Below are 10283 nucleotides of genomic sequence, written 5' to 3' on the forward strand. Positions count from 1 at the left end.
CTCAACCATCCTAACCCATTAATTCTTAATCTTTCATCCTTAACAATCCCTGATAATCCTCCGAGGCGTCTGAAAAGAAGATGGCCACGAGACCTTCTAGTTTAAATAAATGTTTGGGTGGTTCCTTCCAATGGGTGGTTCCTTCCCAAGATACGTACTCATAAGAAGTGTATATGAAACTTACTACATATTTACTTATTGTATTATTTTGTACAGTTGTAAATTACAATAAATAAATAATTAAAAAAACATTTAACACAATATCATGAATACCCCTAATACCGATTGTTTTCTCAACATGCTTCAATATCCATTTTACTATTTACAGTCTGTCAAGGAAACTTAAATTATGATGAAATATTCATATTGGAAATTGTATCCTAAAAGTACATTGTTATATGCTCTTTTCAATTTTTTGCACTGTTTACGCTTGAATCATCTAAATCTTTGAACAATTATTTACGGCTTTTGGCAATCTACGCCTTCAAAACGAGTCGGATAAAAAAAGAATGCCAGATATGAACTCAATTCAAAATATGACTCACTATCAAAATTCATTAAAAACAAATACCATTAAAATTGCAAGATGCGGTGGTGAAAAACTAGAGAGTTAAAAAATAAGCAGTGATCAAAAGATGGCTAAATGCCTCTGTTATGACCCAATAAAAATATAATCCAAATGTTAATATTAATTGCTCGCGTGATTTTATTTCATTAAAATATTTTATTACTAGGCAATGAAACTTCTGGTCTATTCCAATCAACCATGATGTAATTTAACCACCAATTTGATTTTTTTCTTAGTTCATTCTAGTCTACCTTACAATAAATGTGAGTTTGTTTTGGCATTTTTTAAAATTTATTTATTTATTTTTTGTGTAGGTGTCACTAATTTTACCTAGTTGTTCAGCTGCTGTATCACTATGAAAGCCCTTACACGAGGTATTTTGAAATTAAGTCCTTAAGGGTAATAATTTTTTTGTATAATTGTTGGAAATATTGGTAAGAGCCGACAAAGAATTATTAAATGTATTAATCATTTCATCACCCCTACCCCCTTCTTTATATTACTTTAATGAAAACTATGTTTAATTACTAGTCTAAATTGACCAATCTGCCAAATATAGGTTGGGAGAATAAAAAATGGTGGCTGTTGCTGAACGTTAAAAAAAATTAAATTTTTATTCAGCGCTCTATATCATTAAAACTACCAACAACACTTAAAAAACTAAGAGAAAATAGTTAAAGATAGAGTAAATTTGCTAAAATATGATAGAGCTATTTTCGATCAATAGTTCTAAAGATATAGCTTTTTAAAAAAGAAAGTAGTTAGTGAATTTATTTAGAGAAATCTATATCTCAGACATAGGTACATCGTAAGACATAAAAATGTCTGCCATTGCTCAATTTAAAGGTAGTTGTATGTAATATACAGTAGTTTATAGTGTTCATCTTCGTAGGAGTACTATTTTTTATAATATTTGACAAAATAAATTTATAAACTCTAGGACATAAAAAATAAAAAGTAGTTCATTTCACATATCTCCGTAAGTGTAGTAGTTTTCATGATATTCGCATATGAATATAATTTTTGCATATGAAATTTTTTCTCAACAACTAAAAACTATGTATTTGAGCCAATATCATTAACACTACTACTCCTATGAAGATAAAACGTCATAGACTACTTTCTAGTACTTTAAACTAGCTTTGATTTGAGTGATAATAGACACTGTACGTCAAATGACATCGGAGGTCTAGATTCCTCTAAATAAATTCACTAACTTATGATTTTTCGGTTGTTTTATGAAATGTCTCTTTTTAAAAGGTTTTATCTCGAGAAATATTGAACATAAATAGCTCTATTTGGGTTCATATTTAAGAAGATTTACTATACTTTAAATGATGTTCCCTTAAAATTTCTAGTGTTATTGATAGTTTTAAAGATATAGAGCTCTGGATGAAAAATTATTTTTTTTTTAACTTTTCAAAACAGCAGCTATTTTCTATTCGCTCTACCTATACTTGGAAGATTCATCAATTTTGATTGGTAATTATACATATTTTTCATTAAAGTAATAAAAAATAGGGATAAACTACCTTTTTTCTCCTCTTGGGCTCTTGTACTATAAGTAACTTTATGAATTCCAGTGCTTAATTAATGGCGTACTGTTCTTTTGAGTTGATCTTTGCAAGGCTGAATCTCTCAGAGAATCCCAACTCTGTTATGATTCAACCCTGAAGAAGCTCTGCTGTGTTGGAATAAACATTAATTGCTAATGAGTAGTTTTTCCTGTTTTTTGTGTACCTTACTTGACCACCACCCAGACAATCTTCAAGTCAACCAATGATCTTCCATTAATATTTTAAAAAATAAAACAAACTATTGCCCAGGCTTGAAATATTTCCATAACATGCATGTCATTAGATATGCAGTATTTAATATTAACATTGTTTGGCGTAGTTACCATAGCAAACCTAGGAATGTTCTACATTTAATGCCGAAGCAATCCTTCATTGAAATATCTTAGATTAAACAAACAGTAGCCGTTAATCATTCCGCTGTGAATGTTATTTCCACAATCAACATGCGACTTTATGAATTCGCCTACAACTAAATTCCATTCCCCCATCATGCGACGCTGCCTTCTAAATTTATCCCGACCTCGACCGTTAGACAGACAGGGCGACTAATCGATCTTGTTACAAGGAAGCTATCTCGATATGGCCAACTCGATACATCGAATATGATATAGCGGTTCCTAATTGATATCTCCGGCGGCTGATTGTTATTTATAGCCTTTCCGCTTATCCTTTAGAAAGGTGTCCTCTAGTAGCAGGACGATCAAAGGGATTCCTTTGCTTCCAGGATCCTGAGCACCTGTTGATTCCCGAGGACACATTTTTCCGAGCCCGTAGCTAACCGCACCAACTCTGAGGAATTCTCACAATTTTAATTTTTTTTTTCTTGAGTTATCCGGCTTAAGACGGTTTAAAAAAAGGGAAAAAATACTTTACAATTTTAAATACAACAATGGAAACAAATGTGGAGAAAAAATAATCCCACGATTCTCATTTCAGTGATCCAGATTATAAAGCCCTTATTATCACATAACAGACTTGCAATCTTACAAGTTCGTTAGAGACTTTTATTACCAATGTAAAATTATTATATAATTATTTTTAATAAATTCAACGAACTGTATCACCACTACCGATATATTCCAATAAAATTGTTTAAGACAATCAAATTAAATCAGTTTTTTTTTTCTAAGGAAGTTCCAAAATTAAACTAGCTATGTTATGAACAATTATTTTTGTGAAGTTAACAATAAAAATATAAACATATAATCAAAATAAAACATTTAGAAATAAAGTGAAGAATAAAAATTAAAATAAAAGTTACTTTGAAGATAAAATAAAATTATCAAACTTAATAATGAAAAACAATACAAAATTAATAACTATATATAAATAAAATACTGAGTATCTGCGACTCCGAATGGTCAAAGGATATTTCTTTGATGTACCAGTACAGTAGGAATCTAGTTACAAAGTTGTATACGCTTCTCTTATAGAAAACTTATAAAAGTGGTCAAAAGTTGGTTGCAGGCATGTTCCTTCACGAGTCAGAACTATCATTAAACTAGCATGGGGCCTACGTGTTAGATAGTTGGGAACAGAAAACTGTACTACGCTTGCGCCTGTCAGTTTGATCTCTGTTTAGGAACTACCTCAATCGGATTGACAGTGTAAATTTATTTTATTAGTATTTGATTTCATTAAATTAATTTTTTTTTGTATATTTTTCTTTAGAAGTTTATTACATTTTTAGAATGAAAAGATGCATTATATTTTGTATTATAATATTTAAATGTTAGAATAATGTTCAATGGGGATTATTTGGTTGGCGTTGCCTATTTAAGGATCAAAAATCTATGGTCATCTGTGGAATCAGTCTGGACTGGTTAGACATTTTATTGTTATTAGCGATTAATGGTAATACAACCACTGCGTTTGATGAGTGGCATAGTGAGATTTAATTTAATAAAAATTAGAAAATTTAACACATTTGAATCAGTATAGATGAGGGCCCACCAACTTTTGAACCCTTTTGAAAGTTGCCTACAAAAACATCGTATACAACTTAGTAACGATAGTCCTATAGTAATTGTGGTACATCAAGAAATGATGTAGATTCGCAGATACACAGTATTGTATTTATATGTAGTTATTAATTTTTAAATCTGTTTATTGCTGTGCATTAATCAGTTTAGTCATTTGATTTTGTATTGAAAGCAACTTTTATTTGACTTTAGACTTTTTATTTTATTTCTTAATGTTTTACCCATATGTTTAACCTGGAATCCTCACACAAGACTGAAAAGACAGGAAACTGCACGCAGATTCCGACTATTACAGCACTTACTAGACAAACGATCTAAACTGCCAATCCATTACAAAAGACTGATCTACATGACAATAATAAGGCCCTTCTGGACATATAGAGTTGAGCTTTGGGGCTCCACTAAACCTTCGAATTCCTCTCGTATCCAACCTTAATGTTTTAGTTATTATTAACTTCGGCGAAATTAATATTCCTCTCCCAGCTGTTTTTTTTTTTTTTTATGTGGTTTTAAAATACAGTAAAACCAAAAATATACATATGGATTACGAAAAAAAAACGAGAAGCATATTCACAGTCGATGACGAGGATCAATCCCCAAAATTCACCTGCCTTACCTTTACCATCTGAACTGAAATCTATAGAATAAGCCAACGAACATAATTAATTATTTATTTATAGTTAATTATAAAATTATTAGTAATGAAATATTTTGACAAATTGACTTAGTCATTTGAATTTGAAAGTTGTCATCTGAAAAGTTTTATAAAAATTTAATTCCTCTTATTACATTACAATATAATAATAATAATCATAATAAAGGTTCAGTTAACCCGTAGGTTCAAACCGAAACAACCAATAGTTTTCTAAACACATCTTTTCAGTGAAGCTCCTACAAACCCAAATCTACTAAATCAGTTTTAACGCAAATCATCCCATCTACGTTTCGGTCTACCCCCGAGTTTATCCGTAGTTCAGTGTTTATTAACATTTTAGTGATCCGCTCACTTGTGTAGCCTTCTAAATCCTCTTGTTTATACATCCTTTTTCAGTCCAAATATTTTACGTAATACTTTCGAATTGAGGTGCCGTTATTCCCTTAGTGTAAGATTCGCATCCACAAAGATTGGTGTGAAAGATAATAATTTTTTTAATTCTAGTTTTTAAGTTTTTCGATAGAAGGCGTGAGCTTAGCAATTTCGAAATTAAAAAATAACAAGCATTTCCAGCCTTTAATCTCACTTTTATTACCTCATAAATTTCGTTTTTCGTTACCGTAGAACCCAAAATACTTAAACCTATCTACCTGTTCAAATGTACTTCCGCCTATATCTATGTTACCGACATTGCTCTCCTTTCTACTGCTGATCATAGTTTGTTATAGTAATTTTGTTCACAAAACAGTCATGGATCTTACTAAGATATTATGTTACATTAACGTTTTGAAATTATAAATATCGAGCTTTAAAATGAGAAATAATAAATATAGGTTCTAAAAATAGAATTGAAAATCAGGGCCAGTTTTGGAAAGAAATCATAAAGAAATTTATGTCCAGCATTACTGTAACTATGGTCTGAGGAACAGTTAGGAATGGAATCATCTTCTAAAATGGGAACACTCTGGAATAAACTAATTTACTGTTCAAGGCGGATTTCGAATATAAAAATATTTTCAAATTTTGTTTTTTATATTAAGGTACGTTTTAGAAAACTCTTAACTTTACTATCAGATTCCCCGGCTGTTTTTCTATACGAATAGAAACTCATCTCGGATTTAAAAAAAAAATCGATGAGGAGTTACTTCAGACAAAATGGACTCAATTTATTAAATATCTTTGAATCAATTTTTTTTTTTTTTTTTTAAATTGAAATGTACTTTAACTGTAATGTGATGTGTAACAACAAATCAACCTACATTATGCTTGCATCTGTTTATGATTTATCTGGCTGTTGTTTTTTTTTTTTTTATTCCGATGATTCATTCTGTATCACAGTACAATTACACGCCCGGCTCGTTCTGTTGTTTTTCATTTAATTAAATCTATATTTGCATGAATAATTTGACAAGTGAACATCGCTACAGTTTTACTTTTTTTTTTATATATATTCTAATGAATCAGAACATTTATTTTATTTCTTTTCAAAATGTTAACATGAATGGGATCGTTTGTTTCAACGGAGTAAAAACATTCTAATGATTAACTGACAGTATATTTCGTTTTTATATGTAAATTCGTTCATTATATAGTCAGTTGTACTTTAGCTTTTTCTGTTGGCCTTTATAAAATAAATTGACCTATGCAATGAGATGTGACAAAAAAATCCTATAGATGTCCAATAGAAATAAAATATTTAAGTATCAATCTTATATTTTAATTATCATCTAATTATTAATTACTTTTAAATTAATTAATTGCGGAATAGTCTAAGACAAAGTTATAATTCATTATTAAAATAAGTACTATAGAAATGGGATCTATGTGCCTAAAATTAAGAATCCTTTCTTCTTTTCTTATGTCACCTTAATGTACTTTGACAGTGGATAGTTTTCATTTGCATTAATTTTCCAACGAAATACATGATTTCCTTTCATTCACCCAGTCATACAATAATTTGATACCGTAGAATCCATCTTTGGTTTATACAATTATCTATAATTTTATCCTGTTTTTTTGTGGAGTTATTACTTCGAAAATCATTAAGATTCAGAATTTCAATTTTTAAAGTCTAGATTACGAATACAATTTCGCGAGACTTGTTTATTTTGACTCTTCATAGGGATCTCTAAACGTGTATTTCAGTCGAAAATTCAAATTCCAACTTTTGCATAATCACCATATTTACCCTTGCTATATATTCTATACATAGGTAAGTGAAAGTTTAATAATAAGGTTTTTTTTTTTTTAAATTTTTTTATTGATATTTACAACTTACATCAAGTAAATTTGAGGAAATCATAATGGTATGGTACAAACATGTAGAGAAACTACCCAATGGTAACACTCTAAAAACATTTTTACAATATAAGGTCTCGAGTCCATATTCTCTTCAGACGCCTCTGAGGATTGTCCGGAATAAAAGAGGAAGCAAGATTTGAAACTAATGGGTTTGAGTGTTTAGGGAGTTTGTAATGGAAGGATTGATATCTGGTTCGGGCTAGATCGGTTACAAATGAAACATAAAGATCTTGGACTTGGATGATAATAATAAGGTAAAAATAAAACCATCCCTCGTTCCAGCAATGATTTAATATTATATTAATTATTTGATTTATAAATGATAAGAAAATTTCAAAAATGTTTGTTTCTTTGTCATTCGGCTGTAAACGTGAGTTTTCTAAAAAAAGTTTTCTATTTCCAGTTGGTTTGCATAATTGTGATTACTTCGATGTCAGATCTGATGATGCAAGAATAAGCAAAATATTATAAATCAATAGCTATTTGAAAGACTAATGATTTTTTAAAATAATAATATAATCATTTTAAATATTTTAACTCTGTATATTTAAATATAATTTTAACAATTAAAAAAAATGTTGATATTTTTACTGACTTTATGTTAATAAATTATAATGGATTAATGTTTGTAGACACTCCTTAGAGAACCACACCCGTGCATAAACAACTTATATAACCCGTTATGCGAATATTATGTCAGCGACTTTTCCCATAACACCGACTCACTCAGCTAATTAAATCAGTTCAAAGCTGATACCCGTTTCCAGTTATTTGGCTATCTTTGTGACTGCTTGTCCAGTTGACCTGGAATTGTATAAAGGAAGTTGGACGTCTATAACTGTTGAAGCGATTCGTTATTTAGGCTTGGCTTTCTAAATTGATTGATATTTTTGAAATTTAAGTGAAATATAGCTTCACATATAGCTTTCATGTATTTTCATTATTATTTTCCCTTAAAACATTTTTTATTGAAATAATGTAGATATAATAGAAATAAACATGTTGCTTTTTTTCATTCAAACATTACAAAAGCAAAATTGCATTCTATAGCTGCTTCAGAAAATATATATATTTTTTTATAGATCTTGAGGTTCATTCAATTACACAACTTTATTGTTTTTCTCTACAACGAAAAACAATTTTACTAAAAACGACATGCCCATAGTATAATTTAAGATTAATAACTATTAGTGTGCTCACAGTTAGTAATAACCCTTTGATTGCATCCCAAACTCTCCAGTCCCATATCACAACCCTCGAAGAATGGTGTCGCAATTGGAGGATAAAAATAAATCCCATCAAATAACATTTACTCTTCGTCGTAAACCTGCCGACTGCCCTACAGTACATTTTAATAATGTGGCTCTTACTCCTTTAGAACAGATTAGTTATCTTGGACTACACCTTGACAAACGACTAACCTGGAATCCTCATACGAGACTGAAAAGACAGAAAACTGCACGCAGATTCCGACTATTACAGCACTACTAGACAAACGATCTAAACTTTCAACTCTTTACAAAAGACTGATCTACATGAAAATAATAAGGCCCATCTGGCCATACAGAGTTGAGCTTTGGGGCTCCAGTAAACCTTCGAATTCCTCTCGTATCCAATACTTACAATCCAAAATCCTCAATGCTCCTTAGTTTGTCACAAATCATACAATACAAAATTATACATAAAGACCTTAATGTTCCCTATGTAACCAATCTACCCCGAACTAGATATCATTCCTTCCATTATAAATTCCCTAACCACTCAAACCCCCTAGTATCTAACCTTGCATCCTCTTCTATTCCTGACAACTGACGACTGAAAAGAAGATGGCCATGAGACCTATTAATGTAAAATGTTATTAGAGTACTACCAATGGGTAGTTTCTCTACACACCTCTAACACTCCATTTTAACAAAGATTAAATTTACTGAATGTATTATATAATATACAGCTGTAAATTTCAATAAAGATTTAAAAGAAAAAAATCTTTATAATAAATAAAAAGTTAAAATTTATTAAGTTGATTTTAGTTTATATTTAAGTTTATTTGAAATATATTATTTAAAATAAAAAAAAGAGTAACCTTCTATCGAATACTCCATTCTTAACATTTTTAGAATTTTTGTTAGGATGCTACAAATAATATCATTTTCCCAGATCATTTCATAAGAGTTCAACGAACGGAGAAGAAATTAAACTCAATAATATAACAGAATTCCTTCATTAAAGCGAGAATTTAATTTCACAAACTAATATAAATCAATACAATCATAAGGAATCTAGTAATTTATAAGTGTATTTTACTCAAGCATAATTAAAATTTTATAGTCTACAACATTATTTTTTCCTGATTAGAAGGACCGGGAAAGAGATTATAAAACTTGTTAATTAGTACACTTCTACAGCGGAACCAAAGGAAACGTACTCATTACGGTTCGGACATTTATAGCCAAACCTTTGTCATAACATTCAGTACGGCTGGTGTTATGTTTTTAGCTTCAACGAATTATTATTTCATTCCAAAAAAAAAAAAAAAATAGTACAAAAAAGTTGTTGTATAGCGCGCATCACACACACAACATACATTTACTACTCTACTTCGAGTTATAATTAGTCGTTGCTCGTTTCAAAATTTTTTTTTTATATTTTGGCACATGTAGAAAAGCTGAGTTATTAATTCAGAAATAATCAATAAATCTAGCGGTTAATAAGCAAAAAGAAATTAAATATTTCTTGGATATTTAGTTCAAGAAATATTTTTTACTCTACTTAATTATCAAATTCCATTATAATTAATATTTACCCAAAGTGCTTGATTGTTTATGTTCAATGACGTAAAACACATCACTGGTCCTCAAAGCCAATAATTTCTTGTTTATTTTTGTTTAATTATATTTTTTCTTTTTTAATATTTAATTCTTATTTACATATATGTGTATATATATTCGTTTCGTCTTTTTTATGTTATATTTGTAACAACAGTCGGCGTTTTGATTTTAAAAGTATTACGTAAAATATTCGGACCGAAAAAGGACGAATTAAGGGAGAATTTAGAAGGTGGATATACTTAACAATAAAGTAAAATTGAGCATACGTTTTGTTGTGTTGTTGATTGTTGCTTAAAGGCGTAAAACCCTCTGGTCATCAACGCCTATGGGATGATAAAAGTAAAAAAAAAATAAAATAAAATAAAATAAAAT

This window comes from Halyomorpha halys, unplaced genomic scaffold (genome assembly GCF_000696795.3).
Source record: "Halyomorpha halys isolate HHAL.00 unplaced genomic scaffold, Hhal_1.1 Scaffold149.1, whole genome shotgun sequence".
NCBI classification, from domain to species: domain Eukaryota; kingdom Metazoa; phylum Arthropoda; class Insecta; order Hemiptera; family Pentatomidae; genus Halyomorpha; species Halyomorpha halys.